General features: G+C 50.9%; 1 long non-coding RNA gene across 4 annotated transcripts; it reads left to right on the forward strand.

The window, feature by feature from the left end:
* Positions 682-19790, forward strand: LOC110407900. 4 transcript variants are annotated; one of them, XR_002444077.1, is made up of 5 exons: positions 682-879; positions 1113-1183; positions 13905-14046; positions 15137-15331; positions 15469-19790. It is a non-coding gene; the product is annotated as an uncharacterized LOC110407900 (long non-coding RNA). The 4 variants fall into 4 exon arrangements; XR_002444078.1 differs by lacking the exons at positions 682-879; positions 1113-1183 and adding exons at positions 6434-6497; positions 7453-7564; XR_002444079.1 differs by lacking the exons at positions 682-879; positions 1113-1183 and adding an exon at positions 1331-1369.

Below are 19790 nucleotides of genomic sequence, written 5' to 3' on the forward strand. Positions count from 1 at the left end.
CTACACCAGGGAGGGGATTTCCCATCTGGTTTCCATTCTACTGGGAGTGCCACCCTTCTCCAGCCCAGCCAGAACCAGGTCCCCTTGGCACCAGTGCTGGGGACACTGGGTCTAGAGGGGCTGTGGGACTGCTCTTAAGGAGAAGTAAGGGCTCCATGCCCATCCCAGACCATCCCTGTCCCCAAACACCATGAGCCACCAGTGGGGCCTGGCTCCCATGGGTTTACCCAACAGCAAATTTGACACTGGGACCTCTTGCAAAGTATGGCAAGACAGAGGTCTGGATGTATCCTTGCTGTGAGCAATGCTGTGTTAGGCTGTCATACATGGATGGGTAATGGCTCTTTGGGACATGCTCCAGAGCAACATTCACCACCAGCAACATAAATAAGGGAACACAAGTCCTGCGAGACTTTATTTAACCATTTAATTTATGTTAAAACACAGCATGGCCTTCTTACATTAACTAAGCATCATGGTGGCTCATCCCATCACCCACTGGCTGCTTGGAACCTGCAATGCTCAGTGCCAGCTGATCCCATCAGAGTTGGGATTTGAACCCAAACAAGAAGCCAGAGCTTCTGGCACAAATCAATATCGATGATTTGTGTTTATATCCACAGCTGTGTCCTGCAGGAAAGTCCAGAGCCGCTCACCTCCCTCTGCCTCTCTTGCAGAACATCGCTCTGAGGCCTTTCTGCTCCATGTCTTCAGCGCTGGCATTTCCAGGAAGGTTCTCCAGCAGAGCCAGTTCATGTCCCACTTTTGTTATCATCCCAAGTGGTTTCGAATGGATCACTGAAGAGCTTTTATTTTGGTTCGGTTCCAGGCTGCTGCCTGCCATCCTCCTCCACTCACTGCAGCTTCTGTAACCTTGAGGTATGAGGAGATCAAATCTCTTGCACTGGAATGAGGATGCTTTCTGAAACTGGGGATGGGCACAAAGTGTTTGCGTGGGTGCGACTGCTGGGTGAAAAGTTCTATGCAATAAAGGGGAGTGAAGCATTGGAAGCTGCCCAGGGAGGGGGTGGTGCCCATTCCTGCAGACCCCCAGGGTCAGGCTGGAGGTCTCTGAGCACTGCTGGAGCTGAGGGTGTCCCTGTGCATTGCAGGCAGTGGTACCAGATGGCCTTTGGGGACATCCAAGAGTTATGCAGGACGGAGGTCTGGATGCATCCTTGCTGTGAGTAATGCCGTGTTAGACTGGGTCACACATGGGTGGGGAATGGCTCTTTGGGGTCAATCAAACAGATGGGCAGGTGTTCCCACCTCCTCATAGGTGCTGCTGGGCAGGTGGCAGCTATTAGAGCCTGGGCATGGGGCAGGAGAGCTTAGATGGTGTGGGGGTGGTTCTGCTCCTGCTGCACAGGTAAGCAAAGGTTTGTAGGTTTCTCAGACTTAGGGTTGGCCTGGGGGCAGTTTTGCCTGGGTCCTGTGGTGGTCCATGGATGATACTGCAGGGCATCAGAGGAGGGGAGCCCTGGGAGCCAGGCAGGGTGTGCCCCAGGGGCAGCTTAATGACTTATAGCACCCGCTTCAGCCCCTGCAGCTGGGTCACAGAGGAAACCTTTAGTTTGTGAGCAATCCATCCATTTACATCAGTGGTCTGCCGCTTTCCTTCCTTTGGGTGGATGGACCCATACTCTGCATTCTTAAGCATATAGTTCTGTTGTGACTGAGTCCTACCACAATGGTTGGATATGTATTGTGTACTGTGGCATTGTTTGTGGTGAGGATAAAGGCAATAATCTTATCGCTTTCCACGTGCTAGGTCAAGTTGACTAATTGCCCCTGCAACTGAAACACCTTTTCAAATTCTGAGGTGTTATCTCAAATGAATTTTAAAACTTCAGTGTGTGAGATATGGAGAAATTAATGCCAAGAAGCAGAAACTCACCCGCGGGTGATTCCGAAGTCAGATGGACCTGAAGCTGTTGGGTGGGAGGGGGATGTGGCAGCAGCACGCACTGCAGTGCCCCGACCATCGGGGGACTGACAGCTGCTCGGCACCTTCTCTGTGGTCTCTTCTTGCAATGAAGCCCTAAAGTGATTGTAGATCATAGGAACATTATGCAAACTGCCGTTTGCATAATCATTATGCAAATCGAGATGGATAACCAGCTTTAACCAGACTCAAGATGCTTTCAAGTGCCTTTCTCAGCCGTCTCGTTCATGCACTTCAATCACTTAAAGGAAAGAAAAGAAAAAAAAACAAAAAAACCCTTACTAAAACCACTAACTTTCTTCCTCTCTTGGTTAAGCACCTCACTGGGGACGGAGGGAGAGAGGTGGCATAGGCAGGCACCGCAGTGCCCATGGGGCCTGGTGGGATCCCTGGAGGCTTTGATATCCATGCAATGATCTAGCAGGGCTCAGGGCATTATTAGCTGTGGGATTTCTCATTGCCCTGCATCACAGACCTTGCTGACCAGGTCCTGCATGCACCAAGAGTCTTTGGGCAGCTCCTAACCGAGCAGCTGCTGTGTGGTTCAGGGGTGTCAATGTATGTCCCCAAGCAAAATAGATTGGGAAGAGCATGGGTTGACCCAGATAAGGACTTTGTTCAAGTGCAGAGCCTGTGTTAGTCTTCTTTGGGAAGGTGTTGGTGTGTTACGGTGGGCATGAAGATGTCATATATAAATGTTGTTAGTGGCAGCCTGGAGATGGCTTGGCATCTCCCAGTGTGCCCAGTGTGGTGATTGGGTGCCCTGTGGGAACTGGGGGGCACCCTGAGAGCAGGACCCCAGGGATTTGGGCTTTAAAATTTGGGGAATAGGTGAAAGCACTTAAAAGCTGTCAGGTTTTGCTGGCAAATGGGGTCAGTTGCTAAGTTATCTATGAGCTGGGGGGAGATGATTCTAGAGCTGGGAGTGGAAAGAGGGTTGAACCTGAGGAACACTTTGTGCCTTGGGGAACAGATCAGCCCCACCTGAGCTGATAGTGACCCCATAGCACACAGACCCCCATAGCCCACCACAGCCTGAATATTGGTGAACCCCTCCCTACAGACTGGGGAACACAAGAATCAGGAAACCCACAGCTGCCTGAAGTGAAAGCTGTGATTGGATTGCACTGCCCAATGTGTCACTGCAGTGCTGTGGAGATGGGTTTTTGGAATCCCCAGGAGTGCACAGGTGTGGGCAGGAGGGAGAAAACTAAAAAGGGTGTTAGGGGATGTTAAAGAAGGGATGTGTTACCTAAAAATATAGGTAGCGCTTGGAAGAAATCAAAGAAACTAATGGACTATGAATGACCAGAAGGGTCAAAGACAATAAGAAAGCACTTAAATGCACGGGGGAATTTATTTCTGTGTCAAAAAAACGGCTGTGTTGTTAGAGACAGATGGTAAAACTGTAAATAGCAGAGTGGAAAAGGTAGAAACGCTCCATAGATATTCCAAGTACAGAAGAAATGAGGCAGGAGATGCATTTAGCACCGTGGCTGGCACACAGCATGCTGTTGTAGGGCAGGCAGTGCACATTGGCTATAGGGCCCTTGGAGGCAGCTCCCCAGGTTGCTGCTTCCTCCAAAAATATTCCAGAACTGAGGGGTTCTTGGGGGTCAGAGGGATGCTGAGGTTACTGCAGTACTGCAGGAGGAGATTGAATGGGTTTCCCATGACTCAGTGTTAAGAGTGGAGGAGTAGGTGCTGAGATGCCACACAGGTCAAGCAGATAGGGGTCTTCGTGACAGGTTTGTGTCTATGGTAGGTGGCATCTGAGTGGGTTATGATGACTGTGAGACTCTTGGCTCAGAATCACGTGGCCTCTTGATTCCTTCAGGTGTGTTCTGCGAGTGAAACATATCCTTCTTTGCTGTGTTAGTTTGAGAAATACCATTATTAATGGAGGAATCAACAAATGTTTCTGCTTCAACTGGGATCTCCCATGGATTCCCTTCTTGGGAATGTCATTAATATCTCAATGAGGAAATGATAAAATTGCCGTGGTGTGCTGGCAGTGGCAGCAAATACTGTGTGTGCTTTTTTCTTTTTTAAGATGAGAATAAGGAAAATAACTTAAAAAACTCTCCTGCTGCTCCCACACTGGAATCGCAACTGGCCGTGAATAATTTATCTTCCAATAATTAATTATTCAGCTCATTTCTTCATTAGCTGAAGAACCTGAACTCAGTTAGGTGCTTACCTCCACAAAAAAAAACTCAGAACTTTTTTTTGTGAAGCAAATAAATAAAATATGAGCCTATCAGTGACCCTTTGCCTTGGATTCCCTGAAGACCTCTCCAAGTGCCGCTTTCCTGTGGTGGTTCAGTTTGGTCATGGACCCTCTGGGCTGTGCACTCCCTTCCCAAAAAGCTGATTCTAGGCACCCGGGGCGTTTGGTTGACTTTTCTCAACCTAACATCCAGTGTTACCTAATTTCAACTGCCATACTCACGTATGGGATCTGCAGCCCTTTTGTGTCTTTCAAATATCATCAGATTGTTCTTGGGCATCGTTGAGCCTTTGGACGTGGATTCTTTGGGCTGAGGCTTGCTCCTGGCCCCTGGGTGTCCCACCATGCCCACTAAACCACATCCCCAGCCCAAGTATGGGCTGAGGGAGCACTGAAATAGGTGAATTTCCTCAAAGAGCTGCCTTCCCATCAGAGCCTGGCACTGATTGCTCTGCAGGAGCTGTTGAGCAGCCCATGAGCATCCTCTGTGTGCTGGGATCTGACCAGCCATAACGCTGCACCAGAGGGCAGTGCCACGATGTGACTCATTGGGTGGAGTCATTTGGGGGAAAATCAGCAATCACAGGTCCTGGCTTCCTCAGTATGTGAGATGCTCACCTCCCTGCTGAGGGCTGCCTCTCCTGCATGGATTACAGATGAGCAGTTCTCCTTTCCAGTGCTCCACGTTTATGCAGCCATTTCCATCCCATCTATTTATGCTCTAACTTCAAGGGGCAGTGACCTCTCTGCCATGCAATCCCCCACTGAAAGTCCCTGCTGGTGCTTCATAACTCCAGGTATCTTCAGCCACGTTGTTTCTGGCCTGGCTCTTTCCCTTCCCCATTCCACGTCAGCCCAGGCTCTGGGGTCAATCCTTTTTTTCCCCCTTCATTCCAGCATCCCTCAGCTGGAGGAGCCCGTCCTATGGGCTGTGCAGTCCATCATTACTACTTACTCTGAAGATATCTCTATAATTCACTGTAGTTAGAGCCTGCAGTGCCCCATTTCCTCCTGCAGTTGCTCCCAGAGCTCCCACATTGAGATCTCCTGGTCCCTGTCTGCCCACCCTGCACAGTGAATGGGAGGGCTGCACTTTGGGCCGTCTCTTCAGACACTCTCTGCCTCCAAACCCACGACTCACTGCTGCCATTGGGATTTCAGCCCACTCCAGTGATTCAGAAGCTTGCTGATCTGTTATGGCCATGTCCGTCCCCAGTCCCCCAGCGTGTAGCCCTGCCTTCCCTCCCGCTGCCTGTGATGGCAGTGCCTCTTTTTCTCTTCCCATTCCATTTCTGAGATGGTTTCGCTCGAGCCTGCTTTGTCAGCTCTGCATTTCTCTGCGTTTCTGCTGACCCTAGTGAGAGTTATGCATGCTTTATCACATCCTTTCTTATTTATCTGCATTCTTTTGCTTTGTGCCAGAGCCAAAAAGACCTCGACTTGGTGTTACTGAGCTCTCCAGCTGCATGCACTGTGCCTTTGTGCATGTTCATGCAAAATTACTTTGTCCTACTTTGGGCCATACCCCAGCTGTCGCCTCACTTGGCATGATGTAACCCACCCCTATGGTAAAGTCTTTGCTGAGGGCTGCAGGTAGCTCTGTGCATGCATCCCTATCTTGTGGCCATATCTTTATTTCCATCGCACACACGTTGGCAGGTTGTAATGAGGGCTTTTATCTGATCTCTTGGCAATCTCAGGCAGTCTGATTCTTCCGGCTGCTTTTTGCAAATGCTGACTTCTCCCTTAGTGCTTCTGCTTTTTGCATTTCATTTGGTCGAGATTAGGCTTTGTGCTGAAGGATGTGCACCTTCCCTTCATTATCAGCTGTCACGGGGTTGCTCACCGCTTGCTTCCTCCAGAAGGAAGTTGGTCCATCTCTCCCCATCCCAAGGATTGTCAGTGCACATGGGATGAAGCGTGCTTTTGCTCATCAGGCTCATGCTGTCCAGGGTGCAGGCAGAGCCTGAAGCATCACAGGATTGTTTAGGGGGCTGTGGAAGCTGTTACCTGCTCAAGTATTGATGCCAACTCATCCAACAGAGTATGGAAAGGGTGCTCCCAGGGATGCTGCAGGTGCAGGGATACTGTATGCAGTCCCTTTACCCATCATTTCCCAAGGGCTGGGATGCTGTCTCACTGTTCCCATCACAGGTCCAGCACCAAAACCCCTCTAGGGCTGCAGTGCTGGGGGTCAGCGGCGTGGTCCAGCTGGGTGTTGGTTGCCAGGCAACCCATCTCCCACTGCTGGGTTTCCATGGTGATGGAGATGCGTGTCGAGGGGGGAGGCTGGAGCCAAGCAGATGCTGATTTTGGGCAGAGGTGCGGCTTTGTGAAAAGCTTTGTGCGAGCCTATGGGCACAGGGGTGCCATGGAGCAGCAGCCCTTCTCCAGCTGCAAACATAGGAGCTCACTGCTCCATGGCATGGAGATGACACCAGGGGGTGTATGTGGGTGGGTGACAAGCAGGTGACCTTGGCAGTCATCTGACCTGGGTAAAGGGCACTCAGGGAAGCCAGCCTGAAAGCTCAGTGCTTAACTGGGTGCTTCTCAATGTGTAGCAGGGACTAATGATCCTCATGGGTCCCTTCCAACTCAGGTTATGTTATGATTCTAAGGCAGCAGAAGTAGCATGAGCCTGTAGGGCAGCCCTGTGTCTGCCCTCTGCCCTTTACGTGCAGAGCAGATTGCTCAGGCTCTCATCTAGGTGCTTAGGACTTCTTTGGCTGCTCTACAGATGCCTTTCTCAGCCCACAGAATCAATTTGGTGCAGAGATGGTGGTGATGTGGCTCTATGGGAATCCACTTAGAGCAGGCAAAGGGAAATTTGAGGTCCCGGATGGTCTGTGAGGATCAGAGCAGGAGGGAAAGGGAATTCATGCCCTGTGCCAGGAGTGCTCAGCTTTTTCTGAACAGTCTCTGCTCTTTCTGGTCCAGGACACGCTGTATTTCCCCTCCTAATCCAATTAGGATCATCACAGCAGCTTGACTGCTGCACTGAGACTGGCGGCTCAGAGCACGTGTGCCAGGGGGACAGAGAGACCTGGGGTCACAGCCAGCAGTTTCTCTGCCATGCTTCCCCAACCTGAGCCCTGCCAGCCCCTCTCCTGCTGCCCATCTTCTCGCTCTCACTTAAGCAAAAGGACACAGACACCAAACACAGGCTGTTTTGTGGGGCAGTTCTGCATGCAGAATACCTGTGGCTGTTCCTCCTCCACCCAGAAGACAACCAGGATATCCTACAGCAGATACCACCTCTTTGGGATTTCTTCAGCAGGTGGCAGCTGCTGGCCATGAGCCTCTACCATCAGATCCAGCATCTCCAGACCCTTCCTGAGCAAAGTCTTTGTGATCACAGCACCCATCATGGGAGCAGTCGGACATTTCAGGTTGGATATTAGGAGCAATTTCTTCTTAGAAAGAGCGGTGATGCAGTGGCACAGCTGCCCAGGGAGGTGGGGGAGTCCCCATCCCTGGAGATGTTCCAGAGCCATGGAGATGTGGCACTGAGGGACGTGGTCAGTGGGCACGGTGGGGGTGGGCTGGGGTTGCACTTGGGGATCTTCGAGGTCTTTTCCAATCTTATTGATTCTAATGTTCTGTGATTTCCTTCAGCAGTTATCACAGCCAGCTTCTGCCCATTTGTCCTCATGCCAGCTGCCTTCTGGCTTCGGCAGCTCTTCTCCCTTCTGTGTCTTTAGTTCCCAATGTATTTATAGCTGAGAGCAATGTTCCCTACCGGGTTCTGCTCTGCTAGCAGGGGCTCCCTCCTCACGGTCTCACTTCCGAACATAGGCAGTCGGATCCCAAACTGTCTCGTCCAGCCACCGCATTATCCTTGCCTTACACATGGGTCATGTTTCTCCCCCCTCTGCATGCAGATCCCATTTGCAGCCGTATGGCACTGCTGTCTCACAGTCCTGCCATCATCAGCCCAGCCCTTTTTATGAGGGACTGACAAAAATGCAGAGAACGCTGGCAGTCCATGTGCGTGGCCTTACACCTCCTGCCATTACACCGCGATTTCGTTCCACTTGTAGGGTACTCGAGTCCTGCAGTGCAGTATCCTCACTTCCTATTTTGAAACCAATCTCATCTGAATTTTCCTCTGGGGCACAAGGGCTGTTAGAAGTGCTCGGCAGGCTCGGTCTCACTGTATGCCTCAGGCAGATGAAGAGAATTTCATTTTAATGATCAAATAAAAGCAGCTTTCTCTGCGGAGGCGATGGTCCTCCGGTGCTGCAGTGGTCATAGGGGTGGTTCCCATCTGCGGATGTTCTGAAGCCTTCTTTTGAGATGTGGGTCTGACACGGAGCTGCTGAAGCTTCTCATCTTCCTGCCATGCTCTTCCTGCCTCCTTCTCTGCTGTTTTAGCCTATGCAGTTTCTTCTGCGTGTTCCTGCAGCCTCCAGCTTCGGGTCTTTTCGCCCTGGGTGGGTGAGAGCAGTTGATCCTGCAGACAAAGGGGATGTGGTAATCCACTCGGTCTGGCAAGATCTCCTCTCGTTAAACCCTTGTGCTGCTATTTACTTGCTTTCAATTAGCTCTGCCATCCGAGTCTGCTGTGAAACCTCATCCTCTACGAGACCAGATTAATGGGCTTGTATCTTGTATTTAAATACAGCCCCCACATGTGCTGTACTCCAAACCAATAATACTTTGTCTTGATGTAATAAAAATAATTGCTGGCAGAAACGCTCTCCCTTGTGCCCACTCCGGGGAATCGCTGCTCCCATTGCAGTCGCTCGTACAGCATTTACCTCCATGGGAAACCTCCCTCTGGTTCAAAGCTGGGGTCGGGCAGTGCCCCCAGTTGTGTCTAATCCTTTCCCTGATCTCACAGAAAGGCAGGTAGAACAAGGGTGCTTAAGCTGGAGATGTTCTGAGCTCTCAGTCGCCGATTTGTGTCGGTGCCTTTTTGCAGGCTCCAAGTCCGCGTGACTTTGTGCAAGTTCCACTTTGTCATAAACTTTGTGGCTCCCATGACCCCGATTCTGGGGCTTCTCCCTTCCAGTTCGTGCGGGGTCTCTGCTTCCTCCCCACGCGCTGAGTGACTGCTCAGCCCATTACTGCTCCTCTCTGCAAGCTTTTATTTTTAGTCCCCTTTCCTCCTGCTTGGGATTTCTTGCAGCTCAAACACCTCTTGACTGGATGCAGTTCTAGATGTCCTGTGTATTCATATCCATGACCTCTCTCCAGCTGACCTCCCTAAGCCGTTCCTTTTGTTTCTTGATGTGTGCTTCACTTGAGACCAAGCTCCTGGAGTTGCAGGCTTATCTCATGTGTTCATTCACTTAACCACAAGTTGATTTAGTTCGGAGTACTCCATTCAAGGCTGACTTCTGCAATCAGACCTTCCACAACATCTCCATTTCTTAACAAAGTGAAGTCTACGCTAAAGGGGGGCTATAAGAAAGAAGAGGACGGGCTCTTTAGGAGGGTCTGTTGTGATAGAACAAGGAGAAAGAACTTCAAACTAACAGAGGGGAGATTTAGGCTGGTTATAAGGAAGATGTTGCTTCCAGTAAGGGTGGTGAGGTGCTGGCACAGGGCGGTGGTGGTGCCCTGTCCCTGCAGACCCCCAGGGTCAGGCTGGAGGGGCTCTGAGCACTGATGGAGCTAATGGTGTCCTGGTGCATTGCAGGCAGTGGGACCACATGGCCTTTGGAGGTCCCTTCCAACTGAAATGATTCTATGATTCACTGTCTCGTTAATTGAGTTTAGCCAGCTTTCACATCCAACTTTGTCTGGTCTACCAATGCAAGCAGCACTTGCTTAGTAGATTCCCCAGCTTTCTGCCTACTTGAGAGAAACACCCTACAAAGGATCATAGCCCCATCTCCCAAGCAGGGGATTCGCTCCATGAAGAAGTCGCAGCCTGGGCCCCACATTCACCCCAAGAATTGCTGCTGATGCTTTGGGCACTTGATTATTTCCTGACAACTTTTCTTCCCTCAAAGTAAATGCTGAAATAATGCAGCACAGCTCGGGGAGCTCCTCCAGCAGCTCTTGCTCTCACAAGGCCCTGGCAACGGGATCAGTTTGACCTCCTGGGTCAGAGTGACATACGATAGAAATGGTCGAAAGAGCAAAATCGAGCCGGGAAGATTTTCAAGAAGACTAGAAAGGAAATCTCCCTGTGCTCAGCCTCTGGTTTCTTGTGAGATAAAGCTGAATTTTCAGCCGCTCAGGGCAAAATGTAATTTTCTGGTTGGCTTTGCTTGCACCCACCTGACTGCTCTTTTCGCCCTTGTTGCTCTCAGAGGTGCCCCTGGGCTCCAGCTGCCATCCCAGCCCTTTGGAGGGTGAGACCTGACCCCTCCCACATCGCACCGTGGGTCTGTGTCCCCCAGGATCCCCCCAGCCCTACACACCACAGGATGCGCTCTGCTGGGTGGGAAGGAGGGGTGATGGAAGCACGGCAAATGGGAGCTGACTGCCCAATAATTGTGGACAACAAGGCTTTTCAGGAGGGCCATAAATCAATGGCAGATGGAGATGCAGTGGGTGGTGGTATTGATTTATTTTTCCCCACGTTTGCTGCCCTGCAGAGTGGAAAGGCTCCAGCTTAACCATTTCTTCAGACTTCCCCACCTCTCAGGTGCCTCAGCTCTTTGAGGAAGGTCCTCATGCGACGTCCATGTGGTGTTTGGGCAGCCAGAGGCTCCCACGTACTGACCCCAGCTCGTGCTCTGGGCCCTTCAGTGACAGCAAGAGCGCTGCAGTCCTCTGGCTCATGAAGGCACCGTTATCCACGTGGGGATATCATTTTAGTAACAGCTTTCTTTCCAGGATGAAAAGCTCTGCCATTAGAGCTGGTCTAGGCTGTATTTTTTTTTCCCGTTCCCTTTTGTTCAAGGCTGCACAGAACACTTTGGAATTCATAAACTGGTAATTTATTGAACAAGTCTTTGGAGAAGGGAAGTAATGAAAACTGCCATATAAATTACGGCAAGGTTTGGGATCCTATTGCCAGCAGCCCAGCGGGATCCGACGGAGCCAGGGTTGACATCGAGCTGCTGGCTGAGCAGCACAAAGCTGTGCCAGGTGACACCGGGGCTGGGGGCATGGCGCTGGGGGGACGTGGCCCTCCTCAGGGGGCACTGCCCATGGCTTTGCACACAGGGCTGCCCCAAGGCCACTGGGTTTTCATCACCTGGATTTATAGCTAATGGGAACTCCATCGTAGTTCCTCCAGCTCAGCATGCTCCATGGCCAGGGATACACCTTGATGGCACCTGTTGGAATGTGAGTGTGGGGTTACTGGGGCTATCCTCCTGCTGTGCTGGGCCAGAAGTCTGTTTTCTGGATCACATGAACCAAAGTGACATTAGGAGACCTTATGGATAGGCCTTTCACCTCAGGGCTGCTGGAGGTGGTTGACATGACCCAACATGCATCTTCTGCATGTTGTAGAATCACAGAATACTTTGGGTGGAAGGGACCTTAAAGGCCATCCAGTTCCAGCCCCACTGACATAGCTGGATATTCTGAAAAATTTCTTGTCTGAAAGTGCAGTGAAGCACTGGCACAGGCTGCCTAGGGAGGTAGGGCACGGCGGGGTGGGCTGGGGTTGCACTTGGGGATCTTTGAGGTCTTTTCCAACCCTGATGACTCTGTGATCCTATGATGTGGGATGCCCTCAGTCCCAGGGAGGTTTTGGCAAGGTCTTGGGGACAAGGTGTAGGGCTGAGCCCAAACGGTGACAGGGAGATGTGTCCTACCCTGGGTCCTTGTGGAGCTGTCTGGGTTTGGGAGCAGCATGTCAGTGATCCCAGGAAGGCGGAGAGGTGCAAGATGTGTACCTGAGCCGCATAAATAATTGAATTAATGAATGAATTAAATGTAAATTGTGGCGGCTTTAAAATGAAAGTCATAGTTTCCAAAAGTGCTTTTAACCGGTACTTATTCCTGCAGCAGTATAACCGCCAGCAAGAGCTTAATTCATTATCACCAGAACAAAATGAAGACCCTGTAAATCTGAAGTCCAATTTAATTTCCCCAGGAAGAGGTTTTTTCATCCTTCCCCTCTCCTTCCCTCCCTCCTGCTCCCTGCCCAAGGAAGGGGAATTTCACAGAATTTCCCCAGCTCCAAGCTGCTCTGCACCGTCTGTGAGTAGGATTTGCTTGGCATCCCCACTTGTGGGGCTTTGGTGGTCTTTGGGGGCAAAATCATCCTGTTTTGGTGACACACTGAGGAGAGGTGGTGGATTCTTGGGGGTTACATGGGGAAGGGAAAGGGATGGAGGGGCTGTGGGCTGAGCAGCTGCTGAGTTTGCTGCTGAACCTGTCCCTGACGGGTCCCACCTACAGCCAAGTTCCCATCTCCAAATGCTCCGTTAGATATCAGCACCGTGCACATGTGTGCCTGTTTCCATAACTGGAGGGATGCACGAATAGCATGTTTCTGCCCTAAATCATAGAATCATTCAGGTTGGAAAAGACATCCCCAAGTCCAACTGCAACTCACCCCACCATGCCCACTGACCACGTCCCTCAGTGCCACATCTCCACGGTTCTGGAACACCTCCAGGGATGGTGACACCCCCACCTCCCTGGGCAGCCTGTGCCACTGCATCACTGCTCTTTTGGAGAAGAAATATTCCCAAATATCCGAAAATGTGAGACAGAAAGGGAGCAAACAGGGAAAGAGGGCTGATGCAGTGGGAAGAGCACAGGGACGGCTCTGGCCTCCATGGAGGCTGTGTTTATGCTCCTCACATTTCCCCATCTCCTTTTTTTTTGTTCCAGATTTTTTTTAATTTTTTTTTTTTTTAAGGGAGTATTTTTAGCATCCAGGAAAGAGAGCAGCGTGCCGCTTCGCTGGGTGCAGGGCGAGCAGAGCAGATGGCGTTTGAGCTTCCCCCGCTGCACTCCCTGCACAGACACCTCCATCCTGAGCCACTCCGGGGTGGCCGCTCTTCCTCCTCCTCCTGCCCCTCCTCCTCCTCCTCATGATGCCCTCAGCTCCAGGGATGCTTCAGTGCTCTGCTGAGGCTGGCACATGGAAATGCAGAAAGGAGCAGCGAAAGCATGAATGAATCGGGGGAATGACACCCGCTGATTACAACGGCTGGTGTCTGCCAAGCTCTCTGTTATGGATATTGGTATCTCCAGGTTTTTGGCAGCTCCCTAGGGATAAAGGTCCCAAATAGAGCTGCTGGGGGGCCCACACCTGGGAGTTGAAGGGAAGGGGATTGGGCCATCATGGCTCTACCTGGACACAGGCCCGACATTGCCCTCCCACACCTGCTATTTCTCCCTATGAAATATTTAAGTATAATTAATTCATGTAATTTCAGCTTTTATACTGTGGTAAAATATTCATTCTCAGGTTGAGACTGCATCCATCAAAAATGAAGGGGTAAGAGTAAAGCTTGAAATGTAGTGTTTTCCTGCCCTTTAGGACACTGAGTGTGATAGGGGCAGAACAATTCAGCACCATGTGCTCCATGCAGAACATCCCTTGGCTGGGGCTTGGGGTCCTTCTGGGGGCAGGCAGAGGATCCCATATCCCTGCTGCTTTCACCTGGTACACATCACTGCTTCCAGTGACCGTGGCCAACAGCCGGCCGTGGAATGGAGAGGGAAAAGCAATGGCTGCAGCTAGAAAGGCTGAACCTGGAACAATTAATGCTTCCAAGATGGGTTTAATGGATTGTTTGAGATTTGGGGCTGTGAAGTACAATTGAGAGCAAAGTGTTTGAGTATTGTTATAATTGTTAACAGGCTCCTTCTGAAGCCCCGCACGAAGAAATGGATAGACTTCAGCCATCAATAATATCGCTGGAGGAGAAAATTGAAGGGATATCTGCCCAATTAAATAACCTACAGGGCTGGAATTGAGAATCAATGTGGCATGAACGATGAGGTATGGAGTACAGACGCTGAACACTAAATCCACTGGAGCCTCTGATTTAACAAGGAGAGGGATGGAGAGGAGCAATGCAATGGGAGAGGAGCGTTGCAGTGGGAGAGGAGCAACGCAATGGCAGCTTTCCTGGTTGCAAGAGGTGGGAGGTAGAAGGAGAAAGGCTGGACATCACTACGTAGGGATATGCAGGGATGCAGCCAAGCTACAAGATCTTGTTGCATGCACCCGTGCTGGCAGATGGACCTGCAGATGGGCACATGTGGGACAGGCAGGGCCGGCAGTGCAGGAGACATGGGGACATGTAGCATCCATATCCCTGGGCCACGCGGAAGCTGCCTCAGCTTGGGGACAGCGGTGGGGGCTGCTGGGAGACTGGGATGCTGTTTTCTGGATTTATTCCTCCAGCTGGTCTAGGGGAGAAGGTGAAGAGCACCAGTGACGTGTGGCTCGTTCCTGTCCCTCCCACACTGCACTGGCCACGTGGGATGCACAGTGGGGGCACTTCTGGGCACAGGCTCTGCCCCTTTAATATTTTTTTAAAGAAGAAATTAATTTTGTCTTTGCCTAAGTACCTGTCACTTTAAATTAACGTCTGTGATAGTGAAAATGACGAAGAAGCCAGGTCATTAGGCAAATTTTAATTAGAGGCTCAGATGGCCTTTGCTAATAAGATGCTACATTCCTTTTCTGGCACTCTCGCTTTCGGTCCACAGGGCCTTTCCCAGCCCGCCCAGACCCAGGGCTGGGGTTGGGGTTTCTCTTCCTCTCAGCACCACGTGGGCTGCCAGCATCACTGATCCCCATCCCCAGTGCCCCATGCATCACCTCTATGGGTTCTGTGTGGACCCCATCCACCTGTAACCCCAAGGGATTGATTTACTGAGCCCACACGCTGCCTTGGGAGCTTTTGCCAGCACCTGGGAGAGGTTTATAAGGATGATGTCTTATGGAAGATGCTTTATTCAGGCTTTTTCTTAAAGCTGCTCCCCCATATGCACTCCTTCTCCTATCCAATTTCACTTTGTAAAAGGGCAAGAAATTCCCAAACTAACAAAGTGTCTCCTCCCCACTTCTCCTATCTGAATAGACATGTTCTGCAGCCAGCGAAGGCATCCCCAGGCTTGGGGTCAGCCCCCAGCACAGCGCTGCGGGGCTTGGAAGATTTGTCCCACAACGAGGAGAGAGCACATCTGGAAGCATGGGCAGAGAGCTGGAGGGAGCAGGAAGGAGATGGGCTGCGAGGGGCTCCCAGCTCCTCTCCTCATGCCACCGAGCCCTGCAGGTACACATGTTTCTGTGCCGGGTAATTTCACAAGTGAACTCCATCCATTAAGCTCCTGGCTCCACTCACTCTGCCCGGTGCAAAGGAGCTGACAAATGGTGCTCTGACCTACTTTGTGGTTTTTTTCTCCCCGTCAGTGCAATGAGGCCGCAGCCGAGCAGGGGAATAACGGCGACGGGAGCTGATCCAGGATGAAAGTGAGAAAAATCAGCCAGAAAAGCTTCCTGCAGTGCGAGCAGCCCTGCCTTGACCATGCTGACCCGGGCTCGCAGCGCTGGGCCTTCCCCGTAGATTCATGCACGGCTCAGAAATGCTCCACAGGAACAATTTTATTGACAGGAAAAAGTGCTTTCTCAAAATGGAAACTTGCCGCAAGTGTTGCTTTCTGTCAGATTTTCTTGGAGAAGGGAAAGGGAAAATAAGTCACAGAGCATTTTGGTAAAGTGGAAAACTCTCTGATTCCACACATCTGGAAGGGAAATCTTTGATGTTTCACCTCCAGCTGATTTTTGTGCTGACATTTGTTTTCTCCCCATCTGATCAGCCAGCTCCAGCATGGGTCTCACCACCAGAAGGATGTGTTTGGGCTGCTCCATGCCTTCCCTTCTCTTCCTTCCCTTGTGCCCTGGGACCATCAGCACCTCCTTTACCCTTTCCCAGTGCCCCAAATAGCCCCATATCCACCTCACTTCCCACTTCCCGCTCCCCTCCTGCCCAGGTGGGAGCCCTATGGAAACAGCAAACCCCATCATGGCTTGGCGTAAGCCAGTGGTGGTGGCCATCACAATGGGGAAAGGAGATTGATAAAGGAGATTATTCAAAAGAAGCAGTGGTCCTTTTTTCCACCCTTGCTCCTTATCTTGTGCAAATTACCCTATTATTCAGCTCCCTTAGGATGCCTGATTGTCCTTATTTCTTCTTTTAAGCTAAAGTCATCCATGCATTAAATTAGTTCTCTGCCTAGAAATAGCTTGATTACTTTCTCCAAGCTGCAGCTAACGCGAGGTTCCCAGAAAGTTGCAAAGATAAAAATGGGGCAAAAAAGGAAGGAAACGAGGATGGAAGGAGGAGACCAGCCAGGCTACAGCTGCCCTGATCTGGCAGAAAAACATTTGGTCTGGAACATGATCCCAGCGACGTGTCACCATGGGGACATGGGACACTGCTGGGGGGTGGCTGTGCCACCTGTCCCTTGTCACATTTGGTGGGTGGTGAGGTTCCCCCCATCTTGTGTTATTTCTTCTGTGGTGTTCCGTTTTATTCTGTCTGAAGTGAAGGAAGGATGGGATGCCTCATGCCAGCATTGGGGATGGGTCAACTATGAGGCCAGAGCCTGGGGAGCCCCAGCATCCCTCGAGGTCCTGGATTTGTATTACTACTGTTAGTTGGCTCCCAAGTGGGATCACTGCCAAAGACCAGTGGTGTGTTTCCCTATTTCTGTATTAAAACCTCTCTTCTCTTGCTCTAGTGATGCAACAAGGGCAGACACACTTCCCCATCCCAGCCGAGATCAGCTCTGCATCCCATGGTGGAAGACCACAGAACATGATCCCCAAGCTCCTCTTCTCGTCCCTGCTCCCTGCCCCAAAACCACAGTAAACTGTCCCACAGCCCCCCACCTCTCCTTCCAGCCTGTAATCAGCAGAAAGGCAAAAATTCAGCCCTGCTCCCCTCTGAGCTCAGCATCCCTGGGTTCCCTGCTGGTGCCAGCACATCTCACACCTACACACCCTGATCCCCTCTTATCTTCTCCCCTCTCCATTTTCCTTCTCTTCTCCTCCTCATTTTCAGTGAAGCTTTTCCAGGAAGGCAGCAGGGGCTGAGACAATGTGCTGAGAGGGGCTATGAATCTCAGATAATGGCCCTAGAAAATGCCCTGTGCTCTTTCGTGCTCGTTCCTTTGTGTATTCTTGACATGGGACTGAACTCTGTGCAAGGTTTTGAGGTTTTTTATGTTTTTCCCTCAGTTCCTCTGACTGTTGGGCAGGTGTCTGCTCCAAGCTGTTTGCAGGAGCTGGTGCCAGCACACTGGCTGTTAATTCAGGGCCAATTATCCCTCCTTCCCGCCGCTCTTTGCTGTGTCCGGTACAGCACTGCATGTGCAGACATGGGCCTTCCTTTATTCTCCAAAATCCCTGCTGCCCCTTCACTTCTACCAACAGCTGGAAGTGATTTGGGAAGCGTCAATGAAGCTGCAATGAAGGCATTTGGCTGTCATCCTCTCCCAAAATTGGTGTTGCACCCTCCTGATGCTTCTCCTCAATGCAGACCCAATGCTCCCAGTGACTCAGAGAGGCTGGATGCTGGGATCTGGCACGTGCCTCCTGCGTGCAGGAATAATTTGTACATCCCAGAGCCTAGGCTGCCTGCCCAGCCCTGCCACCATCCAAGAAATCAGTTCCCATTCAGCACCATGGCCTCCCGTCCCACTCCCACAAACAATGACAAATGGAGCAACTTGGATGGAGCAGCAAGCATCGGCAGGAGGAGTAATTGCCCATTTACCAGATGAGCTGGGACGTGCTTTTTCCTGCACCTCCTTCCCAGTGCTAGGCAGCAGAGAGAGGATCCCTGCTGCAGAGGGATCGATCCTGCTGGAAGTGATGCTCGGGGACCCCCAAAGGAGGCATGCTGGGACTAGGCTGGAGCCAACTGTAGGGTAGCAGTGCTGGGCTCCAGTGCTGACTTTACTGTTGCTTTAGCATCTGGGGCACCAGTGGGATGGGATTCTACGAAGTTCATCAGATGCTGGGAGGGATCAACACTTTGGGACATGGCTAGTGGGCATGGTGGGGATGGTTTGATGACTGGACTAGATGATCTTAGAGGTCTTTTCCAACCGTTATGATTCTATGATTCTATCACCGAGTGATAGAAGAGCTGAAGAGCTGCTTAAGAGGACGAGGAGGCAATGAGAGGATGAACTCTCCAAAAGAGGCACGAAAAATGATCCCAGCCCAGAAGGCTCCAATTGATGGAAATGAGAAAGTCTGCTTCAGGAAATCCTTGTCCATGTGAGAGGTGGAACAATGTGTGCATCACTACAGCTTTCCTCTTTACTTCATTTAATTAAAAAGAAAATGTCTCCCTCCAAAGTCATTAATTACTAGTGACACAATTAGAACCAGTAAAGAGGAAGAGGAAGAATAGGATGAAAATGGAAATAAAAAAAAATAAAAAAACATAACCCAAACCAAAAAGCCCTCTGGCACTTCAAGCCATTTGAAGCTGAGGAGAAATTAAGGAAATAATTACTTGATTTAAACTTTATTCTCATTCCTGTTGTGCCTCTGCAAGATGGGCTGCGTGCAATGGAAACCTCTCTTCGATCAGAGGGAGGAGGTGCATCTCATTCATTTAACTTGGTTTTCCCGCTCAAGGGATGACCCTGAGGCAGTCTCACCTTGGGGTCCTTCTCTGCCCTGCACTGCACTGCACTGAGGTCCCATGCCCCTCAATTTCTTGGTCCTGGACTGGAGTCCAGCACTGTCATCCCCCATGGTCACATTTTCCACATTTACTTGGCCAGCACCAACTTTTTCTGCAGCCTGAGCCATTCTTCCTCCCCAGCCATCCCACACCATGGACATCACAGCACTGTCCCCTTCCTGTCCCACACTGGTGGCCAATAGGGATAAGCAGGGACGAGTCCTGGTGTGTGAATTTAAAGCTCCCCACTTGAAAGGATGGCTTAAATTGCTCGAAGGCTCCCTATGAAAAATAGATTAAGGGTGTGGGAAGAGGGAAGCCCAGCAGAGCTGCTGGCTGCCTGCTGAGTGCTTATTATTTCTGCCAGCTGGGTGTATTTGCTCAGTAATCTCGGATTGAAGCGGTTTTACGGGAGGGGAGGGAGCAGCTCCAGGCGCTCCCCACACGGCCAGGATTAGGCAGGGAGGGAGGCTCAGCTCCCCTGTGCTGCTGGAAGCCAGAGGGACCTGAAGCAGGGGACTTGGCACAGGGACAGCTGCAGGAGGTGGCTTTGGGATCTGCTCTGCATCCTGAGCATCCCTTGTGGTTGGGTCTGCCTGAGGCAGTTGTGTGGGATGGGAATGGGAATGGCTGTCTGGACTCTCTGAGTCATACGGACTGATTTTTGGGTGGTTCTATACGGAGTCAGGAGTTGGTCTTGATGGTCCTTATAGGTCCCTCCCAGTGCAGGATATTCAATGGTTTTATGACTGCCCTGGTTCCTTCCTGAAAGGAAGGATCCCATCCACGTGCTGCATCTCTGTGTTTGCTGTGGAACATGACCCTCCGATAGCAAATCTGAAACATTTGGTCAGCATTTGTCATGGAGATCCTAAAGGTCTTAAAGGCCAACATGGTTCTCCTGGGACGTGCTCTTAACCCTGATTCCTATTGACTTTCTTCTTCTGCATCTATTAGAGATGTGCAAAGAAAATGCAGGGGAAAGGAGAAAAAAAAATAGGAAAGAAAAAACAAATTCCTATTGACTGCT

The sequence above is a fragment of the Numida meleagris genome, chromosome 18 (assembly GCF_002078875.1).
Source record: "Numida meleagris isolate 19003 breed g44 Domestic line chromosome 18, NumMel1.0, whole genome shotgun sequence".
In the NCBI taxonomy this organism is placed as follows: Eukaryota; Metazoa; Chordata; class Aves; order Galliformes; family Numididae; genus Numida; species Numida meleagris.